Here is a 23,692-nt window from a genome sequence, read left to right as displayed (position 1 = left end):
ATGCCGGGGGATTCGAACCCCTGGTCCGTCCTAGGCCTAGCGCAGGTAAGGCAGGACCTTACCTTTAGCGCCACCGCCCGGCCCCTCAAATGCTATATATTTTAGGTTAAACCTAATCCTTTACAGAAATAATTTTGTAGTTATGATAAATATTTTCAAAATACAGTTCTGTGAAATTATTTTTAGTTCATCTAATTTGAGTTATTGAAAAATCTGCTGACTGAAGCAACTATTAGAGTAGTGGATAGCCTATTAAATTTTAAGTAAAATGCAATCATTGACTAATAAAGATATATAACTAGGTATATCAGTATTTCTATACCTCAAGTTCTCTTATATTTATTATGAAGTCAAATGTAAAGAAACACGAAGAGAAATGGTTTTTAATCGCATTGTTTTCTAGTAATCAAGTTTTATTGGATTGTCCAAATTCAAATTCTTAAATCTCACAAAATATGTTAACCTGACAAGTTATGACTCAGAATAGTGTCATAATTTTAAAGTAACAGGATTAATTGATAAAAATGTTTTATATTAATGACAATGTATAGAAGATAGTAGGCACCAAAACTTTTGTTAACATTTCTATTATTAGTTCTGAAGTAGGTTCACGGATGGAATTGGAGGCCTTCAATGATCATTAAGAAAATAATAAAACTAAGATGTGATTTAAAAATGATAGCCCGTCACTAGCGCTAAGTTAAATGAAAATGTCATTTGGCTGGAATGACTTTGTGAGCACAACGTATTGAGGCCATTAAGGCCACAGAAATAGACCGCCAAAAGTTCAAATTTATTCTTCTTTTCTGTGACTTAGCAACATATTAATAATCTATATGGAAATTCCTAAGTGAGAGGAGAGCAATCTTTATGATTAAATTTTTAAGCAAAAGTCATACTTCCCCCATTTGAGGGTTGGTCATATCTCATGTATAATTTGTATATATTTTTCTTTCCATGATGATTGGCTTGAAGGAACATATGGGGTTCTGGGAATTGAACCAAGGTCAGCCACATGTAGATGAAGAAACACTCTATCTGCTGTACTATCTTTGCAGATGCTATATAATAAAAATAAATGTTTTCCAAATATAGTAATTCATAATTTCAATGCAGGATTCTTTAAGATTTAAATTATTCTTCTCTACACATTTCTAAATATTCTAGAACTTAGATATATTTAGATATATAAAATATTTATTTAACAAACATTACATGCATTGTGTATGAATGTTTTCTGCACATATATGTCAATATAATAGAATGCTAATCGATTTGTTTTGAAGCCACAGAGATACACTATGGATGAAATAAGGCAATCATATTCTTTGCAGTGCTCTCCTTTTTATCTCTCTATGTTTAATTTGCTATCAAATCAATCAGTTAACATCTGGCCAGGAAATTTAAAATGCCACCAGTTTGAATCATTTTACCCTGGGGCTTGGCTATCATTCACACTCCCCATCACCCACATTATCTAAATTGCTTGAACATGTTTATGCAATGTTTAATGGATGTATTAAAAAGAGTAAGGTTGATCTGGTGGCAAAGCATATTTGATGATGCATGAGTTAATAGTGTTTTTATACATGAATTACTTTTAAAAATCAAGCAGAGCTAAAGCAACAAAATTTCTAATAGCATAATGATTTCACAGGCTTGAGAGAAAGTATTGACAAAGGATGTAAGGAAGAAAAATTTTCACGGTAAGGCAGATAGTGAAGGCTTAAGATACCCACCTTTGTTTGACTGACCCGGTTCTAATCCCAGCATCGTGTAGGGTCCTCCTAGGGCCTAGAACCTCCAGAAGGAATCCTTGGGCACAGAGACAGGAGTAAGTCTTGAACACTGCCAGTGGAAGGAAGGAAGGAAGGAAGGAAGGCAGGAAGGAAGGAAGGAAGGAAGGAAGGAAGGAAGGAAGGAAGGAAGGAAGGAAGGAAGGAAGGAAGGAAGGAAGGAAGGAAGTAAGGAAGGAAGGAAGGAAGAAGGAAGGAAGGAAGGAAGGAAGGAAGGATAGGAAGGAAGGAAGGAAGGAAGGAAGGAAGGAAGAAGGAAGGAAGGAAGGAAGGAAGGAAGGAGGAAGGAAGGAAGGAAGGAAGGAAGGAAGGAAGGAAGGAAGGAAAGAAGGAAGGAAGGAAGGAAGGAAGGAAGGGAGGAGGAAGGAAGGGAGGGAGGGAGGGAGGGAGGAAGGAAGGAAGGAAGGAAGGGGAGGAAGGGAAGGGAGGGGAGGAAGGGAAGGGAGGGAGGGAAAGAGGGGAGGAGGGAAGAAAAGAAGGAAGGAGGGAAGGGAGGAAGGGAAGGAAAGAAGGAAGGAGGGAAGGAAGGGAGGGAGTGAAGGAAGGAGGGAGGGAGGGAAAGAAGGAGGGAGGAAAAGTGAGAGAAGAAATGAAGGAAGAAGGGAGTGGAGGAAGGAAGGAGGAGGAAGGAGAAGAAATGAGGGGAGGAAGGAGGAGGAAGAAGAAAGGAGATAAGGAGGTAAAGATGGAAGGAAGTAGGGAAGGAAGGTAGGAGGGAAGGAGGGATGGAGGGAAGGAGGGAAGGAAGGAGAAAGGAAGGAAGAAAGGAGGGAAGGAAGGAGAAAGGAAGGAAGAAAGGAGGGAAGGGAGAAAGGAAGGAAGGGAGTGAGGGAAAGAGGGAAAGAAGGATGTAAGTAGGGAACGAGGGAAGGAGGGAGGGAGGAAAGGAAGGAGGGAAGAAGGGAAGGATGGAAGAAGGGAAGGAGGGAAGGAAGGAGGAAGGTTGGTAGAAAGGAACGGAAGGAGGAGGGAAGGAAGGAGGGAAGAGTGTGAATGTTGGTTAAAAATGAAGGAGGGAAGGAAGCAAAGAAGGCAGGAGAGAAGGAAGAGGGGAAAGAAAGGAAGGAAAGAGGAAGGAAGGAGCGAAGGATCGGAGGAAATGATAGAGGGAAGGAAGGAGAGAAGGAAGGAAGGAGCGAAGGATGGAGGAAATGATAGAGGGAAGGAAGGAGAGAAGGAAGAAAGGAGGGAAGAGGGGAAAAGGAAGGGATGAAAAGAGGGAATGATAGAAGGGAGGAAGAAATGAAGGAGGGAAGGAAGGAGGAAATGATAAAGACAGGGAAGAGAAGGAATAAAGGAAGTGAAGAAAGGAAGGAGGTAATGATGGAGGGAACAAAGGAAGGAGGAAAGGACGGGAAGGGAGAGAAAGAAGAAAAGAAGGGAAGAAGGGAGGAGGGAAAGGAGGGAAGAAAGGAAAAAAGGAGGAAAGGAAGGAAGTAAAGGAGGGAAGGAGGGAAGGAAGGAGGGAGGAAGAAGTCATAGAAGTAATTTGGTAGGAATCAATTAAAATTTTTATTTAAGAAAAAGGGCCCGGAATTCTTGCTAATTTTTTTTAACTTTAAGATCCTTTGTACTCTGGATGCCTCCTTAATTCTCTCCTTTCATGGACAATGGTTTTATTCCCTGTGACCAGGTGGATGGAGAGGTTTAAATTCCTTTTTCAAGGATTCTACACTCCTTTATCTACTTCACATATGTCCTAGAAGCATTCTTTTACTTACATTTTACTTTTAGGACTAATTATATGACATTTTTTTTGCTTTTGTTTGTTTACCTTTATACCTGTGAATAAGAATTTAAAATTAAGAAATTCTAACTTGGGGTACATTTTAATTTCTGGTTAGATGAAGAAATAAAACAAGTTACTGGTTACTTTAACCTGATCTCTGTCTAATCATGGAGAATTAGAAATTCCCCAAATGATTTAATAGTTCTGGTCACTATCTACCATCTACTATCCTCCTCTAAACTCTAAACACTAACTATCCACTGCAATCAATTTCTTCGGGAAAATTGTGTTCTTAAAGTGAAGTCAACAAAACATAAAGAACGCTATTTAAATTTATGATTAACTTAACAGCAAAGTAGGAGCAGTTTATAATATAGCTCTTTCATATCTATAGTATAATATATCTAGATGAATTAATCTGCTATGGCATGATTTTAATGCCATAAACATAAAATCCAAAACTTAGGAACTGTCATTTTGGATAGCAATTTAAATAAGAAAGGTGATAATAAATTTATAATGTAAATAATGATAATTTAAAATACCTGTAAGAATACTAACAAGGCCTTAAATAGGTGAGTTGACAAAATAAGGAGTATGCCAAAAAATATTTGCAAGTTGTCTCTTAATGGTTTTCAGCACAGATGTTTCTTCCTAACATCCACCATTTATTCTTGCTCAGATGCTACTAGTAAAGGAGGGGCCAGGAAATAGTATAGCAGAAAAGTTTGCATGCCTTGATGACAGACGACCCAGTTTTCATCCCTGACTACTTTAACCTGTCAGGAATAGTCCCTGAGCATAGAGCTGGAGAAAAGCCTGAGCATTGCTAGGTGTGGCTTACAAACAAAAACAAAGCAAAACAGAGCAGAGAAAGCAAAACAAGGACAAAGAAATGGAGAAATAGCACTATGCAATCATAGCTCTCTTTCAGATATCGTGCTTTTCCCCAAGAATTTACTTTCTTTCATGATTAAATGTCCTCTGCAACTATATCAGTAAAGTCTACATCTTATAACTTGCATATATCTGTAAACCTAATTGGATTCAAATTAATTGATTAAATTAAATTATTTTTTTAGCTTTTCTACTTATAATTATGTGATAACTTGAGATAAATGTGATCGCTTTCGTGTATGTATGCTTAAGATATCTCTTTTTACCTTCACTATTAATAAAATGATTAAAAATAGCTCTATCTGCTAAGCCAGTTAGAGCATTTAATAAGTTTCTGCAGTACTGTCATAACTGAGACTACTTTGCTGTCATAAGCCACTATATTTTTATAAGTCCTAATCAAGCTCAAGTTTCAATCCTGTTCATGTCACCAACATAAAATCAGACTATGTCTACACATAGCAATTAAATCCATGATTAAGAATAAATTGATAGTCTTCTATAAATTCCACTAAGTTATCATGCATGTTTATTTTCTAACATTTTCACCTTAAAAGAACAAAACTCATATAAGGAAACAGAATTGTATATTGATCAATTTTTTATCATTATGGGCTCCCCTTCCTCACATTTTTGAAGTTTCCTCTTCAGTTTTGAAACTACTTTCTAGTTTTTATTATCCTAATTTTAATTCTGTTTCTGCATCATAATTTCTGAAAATGAAATCTTTTTTATCATACATCCATAGCTCCTAGAGAAGACATAACATTTATTATTTATTTTAAATCAATAGCAAGTATCCAGGTGAGTGTGGCTTTGTAAAATACATTCGAAATTTAATCCTACATCTCTAAATATGTGTTCAACAAATGCTCGTTGTAAACTATTAAATGGTTTCTATGTAAATGAACCATTTTAGAAGTTCTACTAAGACTAGCCTCAAAAGAAAATATACATTTCTTTCTCTTAATATTTTGGAAGTCTGGCATTTACTTACACGCTATCACAAAAATATAGTCAATTATCCTTTGCACATTTTCTTTACCATTAAGTTACTGTGATCTCTTTGAGGTCAAGATACATGTTATATAGCTCTGGTTCCCAACATTCTTTCTCTAAACTCATCTAAGTGGCTAAATAACATATACTTTATTTCCTTTGCTTTTAGTAAGAGTTCTAGTTCTCGAATCAATAAATCGGAGTAAGGTGAGATAAATTTTAAATTGGTATACAAGGGCCTAAGTATATTAGTATGTCAGTATTTTATATTATTAGCTTTTTCCCTAAGATCTTGAGTATTGCATGGATACAAGGACCTGGAGAGTAAAATATCTAAGAGATCTTACAAAAAACATTGGCTGGATATCCTTATGTGAGGTATTTTCAGCCTTTTATTTCATCCAGGATGCACTGTTCTAAAAGTTCCTACATTTCTTTTTAGATCTTAATAATTACTATGCATTAAAACTGATTATTAGAGTTAAAATAAATGTGATCTTCCTTCCCTTCTTTATTGGCATCAGATAATTTTTTCTGCCCATAGATTCACCAACAGTAACACCAGACATACAGGTAAGCAATACTGAGACTAATCAATGCAATAATGTGTTTACTCTAGATTCTCTTACACCTAACATTATGTATGACACAACTAAAATGGCTTTGTGTGAAATAAAAGGCTGATCATTCAAACTGGTTTTAAGAACTTTGCCTTGTGCTAAGTCCATCAATCAAAAATCAGTGTGCCATGAATGATAGTCCTCCCAGCCATTGACCTTCTTGCAAGATTCAACTTAAAATCACATTTAGGCTAAAATCTGTAAATAGCCTTCAGCAACTTCCCCCTTTATAGATCTACTAACAATCTCTAAAAGCGACTCTAACACCTTATTTTATTGTACAGGAAAACACGCAGATTGACCTTTGACAGGACTTTGTTAAGTAGTCTTTTGGGAGAGTCAGGGTTAACCTCTTCAAAGCCAAGTAGAAAGATAAGGACTGTAATGGAATTAGATTGTTTTTGAAAGACATTAAAATTGTTGCACAGATAAAATTTGTATCCAATGGTAACAATAAAATATTTGAAAACAATTTTACATTGTTTAAATAACAAGGCCTATTAAAAGCATACTTTCTTTGAGGCTGAATTAATAGCTATAAACTTTTCTCCATCAGTAAATAATGAAACCCTTTTTAACAATTCCATTTAAGAATTACCATCTTAAAATTTATATAGAGATTAATGAGGTAAATTTTTATTTCAGGAAGTACTTGGAAAGGGCAGAATAGTCACTTGAGATATACAATTATAAGAGGTTAACGATCTTCTTCTCACAGCTATAATTCTAATGTATCACATAATAAAATAATAAAATTCTGTGATAACTCACTTTTTCTGACAAATTCTGTAATGAGAACAAAAAACGGAACAAATTCTCTATTAATTTGACCCAACTATATGTAAAAAAGGGGAAAATGCCACGGAATCACACTTCCTAAGTCACTGTGCAGCTTTAATTTCATGATTTTCCTTAGATTATCTTGCAGAATACTTTTTATAAATCTTACTCTCTCAGTTTAGAATACTCTCTATCTAGTCAGACTTGTAGATAATAAGAGTTTAATCTAGAAGAACATACTGGTTTCTAGTTTGTTTCAGGCATCATATTAAATGCAATACACAGCATAATATGTACTTTGTTAAATATGTGTATGTGTCAGTATTGATGATGATTCACAAAATCTGTGTTAGAATTTTAAGACCTGGGGCCGGGCGGTGGCGCTAAAGGTAAGGTGCCTTGCCTTGCCTGTGCTAGCCTTGGATGGCCCGGGTTCGATCCCCTGGTGTCCCATATGGTCCCCTAAGCCAGGAGCAACTTCTGAGCACATAGCCAGGAGTAACCCCTGAGCATTACCGGGTGTGGCCCAAAAACCAAAAAAAAAAAAAAAAAAAAAGAATTGTTTTGAAAAGCAGGTGATTTAGAACAAAGAAATGCTTACTATTTTACAAGCTATGTTTAATTTTTTGTGGAAAGTTTATTTTGATATGTTTTACCATAGTTCCTAATTATTTTCCTTATGGATGAGCAGATTTTCAGAGATTTTTTCATTGCACTATTTCAGAAGGGTTTTTCTAACACCATTATATGAATAAAAATAAAAATATAATATAAGTGAAAATAAAATTTTAAAATTGTCTTTTGATGCCTGCTTAGTAAACAATAGAGGATAAATAAACTAATAAAGCTCTTAAGAGAATTGTTACTATCTGGAGATAAATATTTCTCCATATCTCAGTAAGTTGAAGAGAAACCTGTAAGATTCCTGATTTTTTATGCACGTTTTTATTCCAGCAGAAAAGCCCTAAGCAGACTCTAAAGGAAGGAGATAAACCAAAGAGAAAAATGACCTCACTCTGTACAGCCATGTTCATATATTCCTGTGACAGAAAGGTCTATACAGGTTACACTTAGTACAAGGAAATTATTTTTCTTTCTTATTATCTCTCAGAATATTCTTTATCTTCATGAAGAATGCATTTGTGTGTCTGGAATGGGTAGATTGCACCCAAACATACATAGTATATTTAGCCTCCTCATTTATAAATGAGCTAACCCTTCTTCTAAGTCTTATACCTAAGCATAGAGACAATTGAAACAATAGAATCAGGAGTTGAGGATTATTATCGGTAATATACATTAAAATTCTTGTCCTTTTGTTATGCAGCAGCAGATAATTTACTCAATAGTCTACATTGGCCTCACCATATCTAGTCCTGCCAATGTTGAGGTAACTATTCTGACAGATTTTATATAGATATACTAATGCCATAACTGCTTTTTTTTTCTCTGACCAGCCCTGACAGCTATTATACTTCCTCTGTTTATCATGCCTCCAAGGCTCTGGCATGCATTTATTTTATAAGGTACTAACATCATACTCTGTAATCCACCTCTCTGTGGTGATTATCACCCACAAAGCACTCCACTACCAATACAGTTCTCAGCAATCAAGCTGTCTGTCACTTAAGAATTCACAGTGCAGAGCCAAGTAAAGCCTAGGCTTACAAAGAGGTCATTGCTCTGTCTGACCATTTTTCAGCCTATTATAATTTGAAACTATTTGCCAGTTTGTTTAGAGCCACCCATTAATTGAAGTATATTCCAAGTTATATATCCATTCATTTATTGAAGCATTTTCCAGAGTTTTAAAAATTTTTTTGCCAATTCTCCATCTTCGATTTCAAGGGTAACCCTTCCACTTTTCATAAGGGCTTTTTGGTATACAGGCATTAACAAAAACAAATAAATAAAACAAAAATAAATAAATAAAACTGAAATCCCTGCTGTTTTTTAATGCTATTTGAACAAAGCATAATGCTCTTATTAATACCCACATTTAATTTTACTCTATATCTCTGTTTGTTTTACAGTCACAACAAGCTACGCTTAGAGCTTACTTGTGCTAGCTTTGTGGGACCATATGAAGTGCTGGTGAATGTAAATGGGTGGACCACATGCGAATCAAGCATTCTACATGTTTGCACTTTGGTTTCTCCTTGTATTCTTAAAGTCTAATTAATCCTAATTCTACCTATCACTAGATATGCGACTTTATAATTTTAAGAACTACAATAGAAGTGTTGGCAGGACAGGTCCACTCCTGATCATCCTTAGGGAACCAAGTGATTTCAGGTTTGAATTTAGGGCCTTGCACATGTTATTTGAGTTATTGTCTTAGTCCTGGGAATTTTAGAAAGGTAAAATATATTGAAAAGCAAAAAGGCAAATTCTTCTTCCTCCAGATATTAACATTGCAATTATTGTAATTATTTTTGGGGGTCACACCCGGTGGTGCTCAGGGGTTACTCCTGGCTCCATGCTCAGAAATCGCAGTCCTCAGGGGACTGTATGGGATGCCAGATTCGAACCACCGTCCTTCTGATGCAAGACAGTTGCCCTACCTCCATGCTATCTCTCCAGCCCCCAATTATTTTTAAGATAAATTTTTTAAGATCAGTTGAAAGACATGTACTTTTTGCTGATAATAGGCAGAAAATCTATCAACTTATAATCATTTACCATTGTAAGTAATAACATATTTGTAATATGAAATATAGTTCCATGGTAGACACATGTAATCTAGAGGAAAGTAGAAAAACTAGTCATTTATAAAAAACCAACAAAAGATTTTTGCAGTGCTTTATTTATGCAAAGCGAAGTACTTGGCCATCAATTTAAAATAGGCATGGTCCAATCAGACTTCTGTAAATTCAATAAGCGACAAGAGTGGTATGAAGCATCAAGACTGGTTTGGATCCAGTATGGGTACAATAGAAGTAATTGAAATCTTCCGTAAGTAAAGTCTGGAAAATAAAAGGATCTTTAATACAAATTGTTATATTTTCCTCACCCATTATTCTTCCACATTCTACATCTATATTTCACTCTTCCTGATTCTTCTTTTAATTAATTTAGAAATAAGAAAATTTTATGTCTTTTCTAGTCTCTGTTGTAAAGTTATAGAAACATATTATAGTGAGAGTAGTAATAATTTATTGAGTTGAACATTTTACCAAACACTGAAATCAGTATCTTCCAAGTAAATCTAAAAAAAGCAAAGCATAGCTCTGTGGAAAATTCTAGAAAACATAGTGTTTCTTCTTTAACTTCTAGAATATTTATTGAATTCACTACCATGTTTTCAGTCCTATTTCTACTTGCAACAGGTAAGTTATTCTTCAATTCTATACACTTGACATATGAATGCAGAGGAAACACAATCACAAATACTTTCAGTTTAATCTTTAAGGATATATAGTTTAAAAAAATAAATGGTAATAAGAAAGTTGAAACCAACAATCGACATTTGTTAACTGAGATAAAGAAAATAATATAATTAGCTAATGGCTACACAGATAAGGAATTATTATGTGAAAAAGGAATAAATAAGTATGTTAACAAAAACATTGATCTGGAGATCTAGACACTCTATCCAAAAACTGAATGGAAAATACATTTAAAGAAGTGGAGAAAAAGATAAACAAAAAATAAGATAGGAAGGTGACACTGTTAAACAGAAGCAATCAGCACTTTCAACAACTTCCTGACCCAGAGCACACTCGATAACATTTTCTTTTTCAAATCAATCACCCATGCCTTCCTACTGTTTATCATGCTGCCTCTGTTATTTAAACAGTCTAAATCAACACAGAGGGAAATGGAACCTGTTATCAACTGTTGAGTTACCCATACCACTAATGAATTTTTCAGTTTTCTTTTCAATTTTATATTGTCCATGTTGTGTTCCTGAATAATTGAAGAAAAATCTACTACAATAACAAATCTCTGTGAAATCCCTACATACAACAATCATTTAATTATCCAATCATTTCTCATTGGTAGAGTAATTGGTGTTTCCACTGCATGCTCTGTACTCACAATACTTTGAAGAGAAGCCACTATGTTTTCATAGAAATTAGCGGGAAAATAGGGATTCTCTCACAGAATCAGTGGGACACAAGAAAGGGAATTAAATGTCTTTTCTTCAGTTAGTTTAATATTTTTTAAAGAACTCACTCATATTGATATAGTTGGTTTTCTTAGGAAGAAATCCTATGCTTTTATAAAAATACTATGCTGCTCCAAGGAAGAGCACAGCAGGTAAGGAGTTTGCCTTGCAAGCAGCTGACCCTGGTTCTCTCCCCAGCATCCCACATGGTCCCCAGAGCCTGCCAGAAGGAATTTCTGAGATGAGAGCCAGGAGTAAACCCTGAGCATCATCAGTTTATCTCCCACCTAAAACAAACAAACAAACAAACAACAAAAAATACCCAAGCTACTCAAAACTCATTTTCATCTTTAGTTTATATGTTTATCTTTCAGTACCAACTAAGATTACCAAGGGATTATTTCTGAAAATCTCCAGATAAACTGTGAAGAAAAGATTTCTATAAATCTTGTAAAGAATTAATATGAAACACTTGATGACTCAATTTTTTTCACAATCTGTTAACTTATAAAAAAATTTAAAGTCTCAAATATCTCTCTCCTTAACTGTGAATATTAATTTGCTTGAATACGAGTCATACCTTGTGACTCATCCTTTAAGCTTCATTCTCAAGAGGTTAAACATTTTACTACTGGGCCTTGATCTAGCAATAAACCAATTACTACTACCAAACAAAACATAAATCATAGTGCCTCACCTTCGGCAGCAGATATACTATAAAATTGGAATGATATAGAGAAGATTAGCTTGGCCCCTGTCCGAGGATGACATGCAAATTCATGAAACATAAAATCATGAGCTTTTTTTGGTTTGTTTGCTTTGGTTTGGTTTCAGTTTTTGGGTCACATCTGGCAGTGGCTCAGGGTGTTACTTGTGGCTCTCCGCTCAGAAGTCACTCCTGACAGGCTTGGTGGACCATCCGGGATGCCTAGGTTCTAACCAGAGTCTATCACGAGCATGACAAATACCCTATCACTGTGTTATTGCTCGGGCCCCATTATGGCCATTTTGAACTCTAATATTTCTGATAATTACATCAAGTAATCATGCTGTTCAATAATCTAATGCTAGGTATAATGCAGCACGAAAATTCCACTAATATGCAATATACAACTTTTCAAACTGCAACAACTTTTAGCCCTGTCTTCACAGGATCTCAGCATAGTCCTCTATCGCAAGGCACTTTTGTACTAAAAGCACAGGACTGTGCATTACTATGATTACCAGAAAATATAATTAGCTTATTAAAGGCAAAATTTTTCAGTAAATTTCACAAGACTTATGGTGATCTATCTTATAAGAAGGCAGATAGAAATCTAACTATTGCCATGCAATTAAGCTGAAAAAATCCTTGCAAAATTTATAATGAGGGCTAGTTATCACTCGCTAATTCAAGAATATACTACGAGATTGTTTTAAAAAATGTTTATTATTTTGTCTTGCACTCTGCGTTTTTGACAAATAAAACACTTAAATGTTTAGAATTAATGTTTTTGAAACATTAGAGATATTGAGGAGCTAATGGTGATACAAAGTAATATGTTTTAAAGAATTTTGGGGTTGTTCATATATAATTTAAAATAATACATGTAATTTTAGTCCTATTTCAAAGTGTTTAATGAATAAAAACATATATACATTTAATTATACATTTATCCCAAGATACACAATAATAGGCTAATATTTTTTATAAAGTAGACAATTTCACAGATTAAAAAATATCTGGGAAAAGAATGATCCTGAGCAAAACTATGTAGCAAATAAAAGTTTAAAGTTCACTTTCATGGGGAAAGAGATAGCACAGCAGCAGGGCATTTGCCTTGCATGTAGCTGACCTAGGAAAAAACAGGGTTCGATTCCTGACATCCCATTTGGTCCCCTGAGCTTGCCAGGAGCAATTTCTGAGCACAGAGCCAGGAGTAACACCTGAGTACCACTGGGTGTGATCCAAAACTGAAAAAAGTTCATTTTCAGCCCTGAAGTTTCATTAAATGATCTTTCTCTTAAAATGATATGTCCAGTGACTAGCCATTCCTAAATTAAGAGCTATATACCTATCTTGATATGTGATCTTTCTTGTCCACTCTCCAGGTAATATTGCCTTGAAAACAATGCCAGTTATTAAAAAAGACATATGTTTTATTTATTTATTAGCATGGGATGCACATCTGTTGGTTCTGGAGCAAACAATGCAGTGACTCTAGAAACTGTACCTCTTGAATGCAAAGCATTAACTCAAGTTACATCTCAGGCCCTCAAGGTGATAATTATTTGAATATTCACTTTTTGTACGTAAGAGGACTATGAAGATGTGGTCTTCGCCTCAGCTCATTTCTTGTACATATTTATCAATGTAATTTACATTGAAAATATTTGTAATTTACATTTGTAAATATTACAAAATTTATTTGAAATATGAAGCCCTAAATTTTATTCTAAATATTTTAAATATTTACACATAATGTTTATTTCTGTTGAATAACAATTGATTCATCCATTTAAAATTATTGCTTTTCTTCTAATTTTAAACAGCTTGTGATGATTAATAAGTTTTTACAACAGAGTCACATTTCTAAATAAACGTTGCCATTTTTCTTTACATGAGTTGCATCTACTTTTAGGTGCCTACCAAAAGGACCTACTCATTGAATCACCTGTTTTAGTGTGATGACTTCAAATTTTGAGTAATATTTAAAGTACCTATTTTATTTTGAGAAAATTGCACAATTGATTCAAAAATTGAAATATTATTAATTCTTTTCACAAGATCATTTCTTATCTTACCTGCATGACTGATTCTTTCAAATCTCATACTGTTTTGCTTTCGCTTAAAAATATAAATAAAAATATTTTATTTTTTTAAATAAAATAAGTAAAAAAATAAAAATATTGATAATTTCTCTCAGAAGCAGACAAATTACTGTAGCTGTGACAACACACTTTGTGCAATTCTGCAACATTATATATATTTGTATTAGCAGCAATTTGCAAACCAAGAGTGATTAGAATTATTTGAGTAAAATGGTTTTCTGAGTGCTATGACTAGAAATTACTAAGCCTATGATTTGTACATTTGTAACAAATTTCCAATGATGCAAGTGATTTGGAAGGCAAATTTTGAGAAATCCAGATCTTATAGGATTTGGTTCCATTGCATTCTTGTCCCATTGTACTCTATCACTATAGGCAATTGATCAGTAGCTTAAAGAAAACATGGCATGTTATTTTTTTAAGTTGCACTCATTTTTGGAAAATATTAACAAAAAAATACACTGTGGTAATAATACCTAAAGGCAATAAAAAGAGGGAGGACTGATCCATGGTAGGAAAGCTTGTTACAAAGAGCAGGGAAGTGCAGTTTGGGTAGAAAAGGGACCATTATGAACATAATATTTGAAAGTTATTCTTCTGGACAAGATCAGAATGCTGAAAAGAATTATGAGCTTATTCATCAGCTTATTCAGTAACAGATTTCTAAACCATATCTTCTAAAAAAAATAAAAGCTCAGGTGGAGGGTTGGAGTGAAACGGGGAACATTGATGTCAAGAAATGTGCACTAGTGAAGAGATCAGTATTGTATATTATATGACTGACTCAAACATAAAAAAAATGTAAAAATAAGTCATTTTGATCAACATTCTTCAACTCCTACACACAAGACATCGAGGTTCTAGCTATAAGGACATATTAAAATAATCTAGGAAAATTCAGTCTTTCCTTAAGAAACTAATGATTTGGTAGTCTTATTCTTTCAAAGAGCCATTTTTCATTGATCTTTTAAATTATTATGGTTTCTATTTCAGTAAATTCTTCTGTAAGTTTTCTTATTACTTGTTTCTTTTTTCTATGGATTCTAGCTGTTTGCTGTAATCTTCTTCCTACTTGCATAAGTTCTCTTAATGTATTAATTTTTGTCATTCTTACTTCCTAATGAATGCTTGCATTGCTATGGACTTTTCGCTCAATGCAGCCTCTGTTGTGCTTCCATATGTTTGCAACATTTGTTTTCATTTTCATTTATATCCAGGAATATTTTTATTTATTTTCTGATTTTCTCTTTGACCAATTGGTTTTTTTTAATAGTAAGTTGCTTATTTTCTAAGGATTGCAGTTTTCTTCCATTTTGTTTGTGAAAAATTTCCATTTTTAAAACATTTCTTGGTCTGAGAGGGGATTGATACCATTTCTATTTTCTAAGTCTTATAGAGATACATTTTTGATTCATCAGCTGGCCTGACTTGAAGCACAGCTCATGTGCACTGCAGAATAATTTGCAATGTATAAATATATGCAGACATATATACCTATAAGTATATGTACGTAAATATACTATGTAGAGTATATATTGTATAAAGGGTTCGAGAAAGCCCACCCACTCAATAAAGACCACGAACCTTCAGAGATGCAATCAGCAATGCGAGTATAATTCGTCCAGAGCTCGGGGGTCTAACGCCTCCTCTCCTGATGCAGCAGGTTCAGTTCACAGTGGAACCCTGAGCCTTGGAATTCCCAGATATTTATGGGAATTCATGATAATGAGGTTACGCATTTTAAACATTTCATAGGTTCACACAAGTGTTACAATTCAAAACAACCAATCATGCAAACAGAAAAAAGTGCAATTTCATAACTATACCAGACCCTCTTTATATCAGCCACCTTTTAATCATCCTGATTGTTTGAAAAGATATGGGTTGGACCCTCCAGGTAGTCTCTGGGTGGGTCCTGATATAGCAGAATAGAGGGCCCACATTAGCAGAGTGGAGGTCCCATATTAGCAGGGTGGAAGGCTGGTTAACTTTGTAATGCAGTGATGGAGCTGTTAAGGGGAGGGAGTCTTGTTTTTTTTTTTTATCTCTTCTTATACTGTAGCTCAGGGTAAGCCAGTGAGACATAGCATTAATCTTCATCTTACCATTGTTCTATACCCATTGCTCTGCTCTATGTGCTTTGGGTTATTAATTCTCACAATACTCATATTATTCTCTAATATTTATCTTTAAATCATGTTTTCCAACTGGTAGTTGCTCTTTCAGGGTATAGACATGCAGTCATCCCTTTCTAATCTTCAAGAACCATCTGCTATACCACAATAGGTTATTTCAGTCCCTCCCTCTTGTGCTGGAATGTTCTTTATGGTTATCTTGAGGGTGAGCTATGGGAGGGTATGTGACAGGCCCTAAGGTCTGGTTCCAGGAATTAACTGCCTCATCAGATTTAGTCCTTTTTTCCTATTATGGCAGAGCTTATGTCAACTAGGAGTTAACTCAAAATTTCTTAAAAGCAAGCAAAAACAAACTTAATAGCCTGGTTAATCCTATTTAAATCACACCTATTACTCAATAAAGTTATAAAATTACTATTACTTAATAAAAGTATTAAACTGCTTTAAACACACATTAATGAGGTGGGGGAGGGGTGAGTGAGTGGTATGGCAGTGGCTCAGAGTGGAGCAGCACCAATTCCCACATGTTGGGGGATAGGCAAGTGAACGACTGACCGGGACACAGAGCTGAGCAGCACCAGCTCCCAGATAGTGGGGGAAGGCAAGAGATCTAGGCACAACTGGGCCCTCTACTATTGTGGCTAGGAGCTGACTGGCAGGAAGAGGGGGAGAGACGAATGACCCCGGCTCTACTGGAGGACTGGAGGGGCCAATCCCTTAGCGACCTCAGCCAACATACTCACCTAGAGCTGCACTCCAGAGAATGGACACAGCCCCATCCCACAGGTTGCAAAAGAGGGCTATAATATGAAGGCATTTTATTCCACACCAAACCAATATATGAGTAAAAATAAGGAAGACACTAACAGCTAGGGATATGGAGAAAAATCCTAACAAGTTCCGAAGTCCACTAAAATGCACAGACCCAATAGATGAGGACCTAAAAGCAGCCATGACAAAAGAAATTCAAGCCATGGTAAAAGCCATGAGAAGTACAAGAAATCCATAGATGAACAAATCAACCAACATAAAGAGGAATTGTTACAGAACGTAAGAGATTCCATACAAATGAATTAAAGTAAATAAAAAGTCTGCTGCATGCAAGAAACACACCTACAATATATATATACACCTACTATATATATATACAAATAATAGAATAGGCACAGGCTAAAAATAAAAGAATGGAAATCAATTATGCAAGCCAATGGAAAGCACAGCCATACTTCTATAAGACCAAATTGCATTCAACCTCAATAAAGTGATCAGAGACAAAGAGGGTCACTATTTACTAATCAGGGGAAAACTAGATCAAGAAGTAATAACCCTGGTTAATATTTATGTGCCAAGTGCAGAGCTAGCAAAATATGTAAGGCAATTGCAGGCAAACCTGAAGAAAACACATTAAAGGAAATGTGATAGTAGTAGGAGATCGCAATACTCAACTATCCACCACTAGACAGATCCATCAGACAGAAAACTAGCAAAGAAATAAGAGCCCTAAATAAAAAATTAGAAGAACTAGGGCTTTTAGACTTATGTAGGGCCCACCACCTCCAGAAAGCAGATTATACATTCTTCTCAAGTGGACATGGAACCTTCTCCAGAATAGAACATGCCTTAGGATATAAATCTAACTTGTATAAAATCACAAATATAAGGATCATTAGAATCACCCTATCATATCACTCTGCAACAGAGGTCAAAATTGACTATAAAATGAAGCAATAGAGAAAAATCCAACACATGGAGATTAAACAACACACTGCTCAACAACAGCTGAATCAAAGAGGACATCAAGGAAGAAATAAAAAGATTCCTTGAGTCAAAAGATAATGAAGAGACAACTTGTAAAAATCTGTTGGGCACAGCAAAAGCAGTAATTAGGGTGAAACTCATAGCAACACAGGCCTATGTCAGGAAAGAGGAAAATGACAAAATCAGCAGTTTAAAGGGAAATCTTAAGAAGCTGGTACAACAGCAGCAAAATACCCAAACACAACCAGAAGACAAGAAATAGTAAAAACCAGAGCAGAAATAAACAACATAGAAACTAAAAAAAAAATGCAGAAAAATCAATGAGACCAGAAGATGGTTTTTTTGAAAGAAAAAACAAGATAGACAAACCACTGGCAAGACTCACCAATAAAAGAGGGAAAACACCCAAAAAAGTAGGATCACAAATGAAAGGGAAGAGATTACAACAGAACCCCAAGAAATTCAACACATCATGAGGACTTATGAGAAACTATATTTAGTTTGGCTACAGAATCCAAAAGAAATTAACAGATTCTTGGAAAAATACCATCTTCCAAGACTGGAAAAGGAGGTTTTAGAAAGTCTAAATAGGCCAATAAATTCTGATGAAATTAAAGCAATAATTAAGAAACTCCCCAAGAACAAAAGTCCAGGTCCAGATGGTTTTACAGGTTAATTCTATCAAACATTCCAAGAAGAATTACTACCAATGGTCCATAGGCACTTCCAAGCCATTGAATAAACAGGAATCCTCCCTAATTCCTTTTATGAGACTAATATCACACTCATTCCCAAAGATGCCAAGGCACCACCAAGAAAGAAATCTACAGACCAATATCACTAGTGAACATATATGTAAAAATCCTAAACAAATCCTCTTAGCAAACCGAATCCAGCACTGCATCAAAAAGATTATACACAATGACAAAATGGGTTTTATCCCAGGGATGCAAGGATGGTTCAACATACGCAAATCAATCAACATCATACACCACATCAACAACAAAAGAGACAAAAACCACATGATTATATCAATTGATGCAGAGAAGATGTTTGACAAATTCCAAAACCCGTTCATGATGAAAACACTCATCAAAACAGGACTGGAAGGAACCTTCCTCAAGATAGATACAACTATCTATGAAAAGCCCACAACCAATATTATCCTTAATTGTGAAAATCTGAAAGCATTTCCACTAAGGTCATGAACTAGGCAAAGTTGTCCACATACATAGGTATGTACATAGGTATATAATCAGCCTTTTACTACAAAGGCCTATAATAATGTAAGGATCTTATACAGGATTACAGGTAAAGAATATGATGGGGAGTCACTCCAGCAGAAGCGTTTCATAACAATATGTTTTAATGCGTTAATCTTACTATATTTAAAATAACCTCTCAGCTTTTCTGTCCACAGGGGTTCTTGGATACAAATGGTGGACAACCTAAGTTGACACCTCGGTGCTCAGTCACTCTTGATATCATATTCAGTTTGGATTCTGAAAATGTCTTGATAAAACACTTCAATATACCCTTTATCTCTGGATTATGGCCTCTATTAGGACCTGAAGCATGTGACCAGCCAGACTACTAAAGCAGTCAACTATGACCCACAGACTAATATTGTAGGACTTACTCATTGAGCATGTTTAGGCAAATTAACATTTCCTTTCTGTTTTCTTCTCTCTTCTCACTACTTCTTTCTTTCTCCCTTTTCTTCTCTTACCATTTCTTCCTCATCATCATCAATTCAATCTATGTCAAATAAAACTAACACTGTTACTTTCTCTTTAGGAAAGAAAATTCCATACATATGATGCAGTGGACAATACTACATAGGGTAGCCACCTACTAGATAGGCCTCATTAACACATTGTTTAATACTCGAGATGCAAAACCTATGTGTATCCTAAATTGCTCGAGTCATCACCTAATCCTGAAACCCTCATTTAGGAAGGCCCAACCCATCAGTAACAAAATCCCTAGAAATTGAGAAAACCTCCCAACTTTGACAACCAGCCCAATCTCTCTTAGTTGATTTATTAGTTTATTTTTACCTTATTTTTACTATATTTACTTATTTTTCTATTCTCTTATTTCTTGCTCTCTCCTCTTTTTCTTAAGCTATACTATTGCAAGTTTCTATGTGGTCATGAGCACTTAGAGAAAAGACTCCTCCATGAAAGCCAAATCTAAATTGTAAACAGCCTATGCCTATAGTGTATATAGTCCTCCCATACACTATCCCTCTCCCGCTTCTGAAATCCTACTATCCCTTCACCCCTCAATCCCAACCTGATATCCCACTTTATTAAAGCTCTTTACCCTCAGTTCTTTACCCATTAGGTATGAGACCAACCTCCTACTCCAATAAGCCATTCACCCAGCACTCAAGCGAAGGGACACCCACTCAGATCGACACCTCATCCCCTGAAAGAGACTACAACCAATGCCAGTGCTGACTCATGCTGTGTGGCCCTCCTTCTTCCCTCTCCCAAATGTGGACTGTTGTTTGATACCAAACTCAGCCTCAAAAGGATCCCCAGCGCAAGAACTCTACCTGAGACCTCTCTGCACCAAATCTTTTCTCAATCTCAAAAGACCAGGATGTGTGATGATGGGTCCCATACTCCACAAGAAAAATCTCAAAAGACAATGGGGAGGCCTATACTTTCTTGATAAGTTAAACATATATATAATACTACCTCTTAATCTGTTTACCTCCAAATGTTAGTCTCCTGGATTTTCTTATTCCCTAAATTTTTAAAATTATTTTTCTTTATTATTTTGTTTTGTTTTGTTTTTGTTTTATTTTTGGGTCATGCCCAGCAGCGCTCAGGGGTTACTCCTGGCTCTATGCTCAGAAATTGCTCCTGGCAGGAATAGGGGACCATATGGGATGCCGGGATTTGAACCACCGTCCTCCTGCATGAAAGGCAAACACCTTACCTCCACGCTATCTCTCTAGTCCCTATTTTTTTCTTTTTATATATATATATATGTGAATATGTATATATAGATAGATATTTATATAGACAGATTTTTTTTTATCTTATTTCTGTTTTTTCTTCTTCCTTAACTCCATTTATATTGATTCTATTTGATACAAAAACCTACAAGGAAAAGTTTTGCCTAGGATAATAGCTCTGGGTTTGGCACCAGAGGGGATGTCGTGTAACAATCTCACCCACAAATGCACCATCAATATAATATAGCACCATTTCATCTGGCTAAGGCATACTAAAGAAGGGGAAATTGTACATATATAAACAAGCTCTTATCTACTAGAGATAAGAACTGATACACTTTACAATATCAGGGCACCTCCCACCTTCAACATATGTCATGTGGACAAAACTTAGATTCCAGGTGATTAGACAGTGACCATCCAACCCCTAACCCAAGATCTCAGACTTAGAATCAACATAGCTTTCCTCCACAGCCTCAGAAACTAATCTCTCTCTGGGACATTTCTAATAGTGCTCTGACACCAGTATATGCCATATTTCATATGACATCCTAACAATGAGGAAATGGCAACAAGTTGGTCAAAGACAAGTAGTCTTACCTCACCTCCTAATGATAAGATATCAGAAGAAATGTCATCCTTTGATTTGTACAAAAGCCAAGTTCGCTATCTACAGAAGACTGTCTCTGATAATCATGACTGGGCAGAACTTATTTTGGGACTAATTAAAGGACACTAGTCTAGTCCCTGTCCTATGATATGTACAACAACCAAGATCTCTAATTCCAGATGTCTGACTGAAACAACTGCAACTGAGCATATCATTGGGAAACATAATGAAAGACTTTATCTTAGGATCGGGCAAAAACCAAGACCACCAATTAGAGAAGACTAATTAAAATCAGTGATGGATTACAACTTTGAGAACCGTAAAGAGAGACTTCATCTTAGGCTCATTCTTTGACCTGTGCAAATATCAAGGTCTCTAGCTACAGAGGCACAATTTTATCACCCACAACAGAGCAGAATGTTTCCAGACAACATAGAAGGACCTAGGGGAGAGTAAAAGAGCATGTAGGAAGCCTGTAGTTATTCCCTTGACAGTATACTTCAAGGACAGAGAAACCCTGTATCTCTTAGGCCAAGGGAATTCCCTTTCTAACCTTCCCAATATATACTGTGCCTATGCAAGAAAAAAAAGAGAGAGAAGCACAAATCAATTTTTTTTCAGTTTTGTTATTGTTGTTGTTTGTTGCTATTTATTTTCATTTTGGGGGCTTTGTTTTATTTTTATTTCAGGAATGTGATTATTGTATGGCTGCTCTTTATATTGTTCTAGTGCTTTTCGAGTTTTTTGTTTGATTTATTTTATCTTTTATTTTATTTTATTCTTATTTTTTGTACTGCTGTTATGTTTTTCTTCCTTTTGTCTCTGCTCTAAAACTGATAGATATAGTCGCTAGAATGACTGTTCTCATTTTTTGCTTGTTCTATTTTGTCCCATTTTATTTTATTATTATTATTATTTTCTCTTTCCTTCAAACAGAACCACACAACTTGAATCATCTTGCTCCATCTCACAAATGGAGAGGGAAGTAATGGAGGATACCAAGACCAAACAATCACATGAACATTCAGTAGAAATTAAAAAAAATTAAACTTAAGCACCAAATCCAAAGCCACTAACAACAGAATCGATACCCAATTTACACTAGACACAGAGAGGACCACCTATTCTATCAGCCTGGAAGTTAAAAGAGGGGTATATGGGATGCATGTTGGGAACAGGGGTGGAGGGAGGACAATATTGGTGATAGGGACACCCCTGATTCACTATCATTACATATCTAAAATATTACTGTGAAAGATTTGTAATCCAGTTTAATAAATAAACCCACACTTTAACAATACATACATATACATGTATACAGAGATCTATATTAACTCATATTTAATCTATCCCTTTAATGGCACTCTTTCATAGTTGAATATGCTCTAGCAGTGAGTTGAACAATCCAGCAGTAATAGTGGGTATTAAAATTTCTAACTGCTGTCAACATTTGTCATTAGATCAATTGATAAATGCTTACTATGACAATGATATGAGAAGGGTGAGAAGTGGAAGGCATGGGTTGGGTAGTGAAGAGAGAAATATCCTGACACAATGATGGATGGAAATAACTATTCTTAGGGGGTGGTATTGAATGTTGTACTCATAAACCCTATCAATGACACCTTTATAAAATTGTAAATTATGTGACTAAACTAAAAGTATAAATACAAAAGTGTAATCCATAAATCCATAATAATTCCTTCCTATTGATGAAATTTTATCATCATAAATTAGATAATAAAATTTTATTTAAAATAAATGATAGAGGAAGTTTTACTCTGGAGCACAGAGCACTCAAATTAGAAATTCTGGCATTGACCCCTGAGCGTTACCGGGTGTGGCCCAAAAACCAAAAAAAAAAAAAAAAAAAAAAAAGAAATTCTGGCATTGGAGCTCAGATACAGTTTTCCCCCACTGTTAAGTTCAGTATGCAGTCAGAGGTAAAACCCACACCATCTGATTTTAAGGATTCAATTCTTACAGTCAGTAAAAACTGGTCAGTTTGATTGAAAGCCCTAACTGTCTTCTACTTAGGATATTTACTGTTAAAAAGGAAAAATCAACCTGGGTGGAAGGTCAGATAACTATCTAATGCTAATCAAACTAATGGGGGGGGGGGGTTAAAGAGATTTGTGATGGGAAGAAGAAGCAAAGGTAAAATCACTGAAGATTGTCTTCCTTTGGGAAGAGGGTCAGATGAAAGAGTGAATACAGAAACTCCATCCCAGGGAATTCCCTAAGGGTTGGTATTCCTGTAATTGAGAGTTCTTAGGTTACGCTTTTCTCCACCTCTCCTCAGATGATCAACTTCCTGGCTAACATGTTTATTTCTTGGATGTCTTCATATCCAACAAATTTGAAAGTTCAGTGGCTGGAGTGATAACACAGTGGTACGATGTTTACCTTGCACGTGCCTGGCCTGGGATGGCCTCAGATTGGATCCCAGCATCCCGTGTGTTCTCCAAGCCTGCC

General features: G+C 35.4%; 1 protein-coding gene and 1 non-coding gene across 2 annotated transcripts in view; one reads left to right on the top strand and one right to left on the bottom strand.

Moving 5' to 3' along the window:
* Positions 1-23,692, bottom strand: part of RIT2 (Ras like without CAAX 2) — a 465,270-nt gene that overhangs the window by 145,595 nt on the left and 295,983 nt on the right. The gene's annotated exons all lie outside the window — the stretch shown is intronic.
* LOC126002333 (U6 spliceosomal RNA) lies at positions 11,628-11,739 on the top strand. Its single transcript, XR_007493072.1, has one exon. It is a non-coding gene; the product is annotated as a U6 spliceosomal RNA (small nuclear RNA).

The sequence above is a fragment of the Suncus etruscus genome, chromosome 2, assembly GCF_024139225.1.
Source record: "Suncus etruscus isolate mSunEtr1 chromosome 2, mSunEtr1.pri.cur, whole genome shotgun sequence".
Taxonomy (NCBI): domain Eukaryota; kingdom Metazoa; phylum Chordata; class Mammalia; order Eulipotyphla; family Soricidae; genus Suncus; species Suncus etruscus.
The sequence above is the reverse complement of the archived record's forward strand: the minus strand, read 5'-3'. Positions and strand labels throughout refer to the sequence as shown.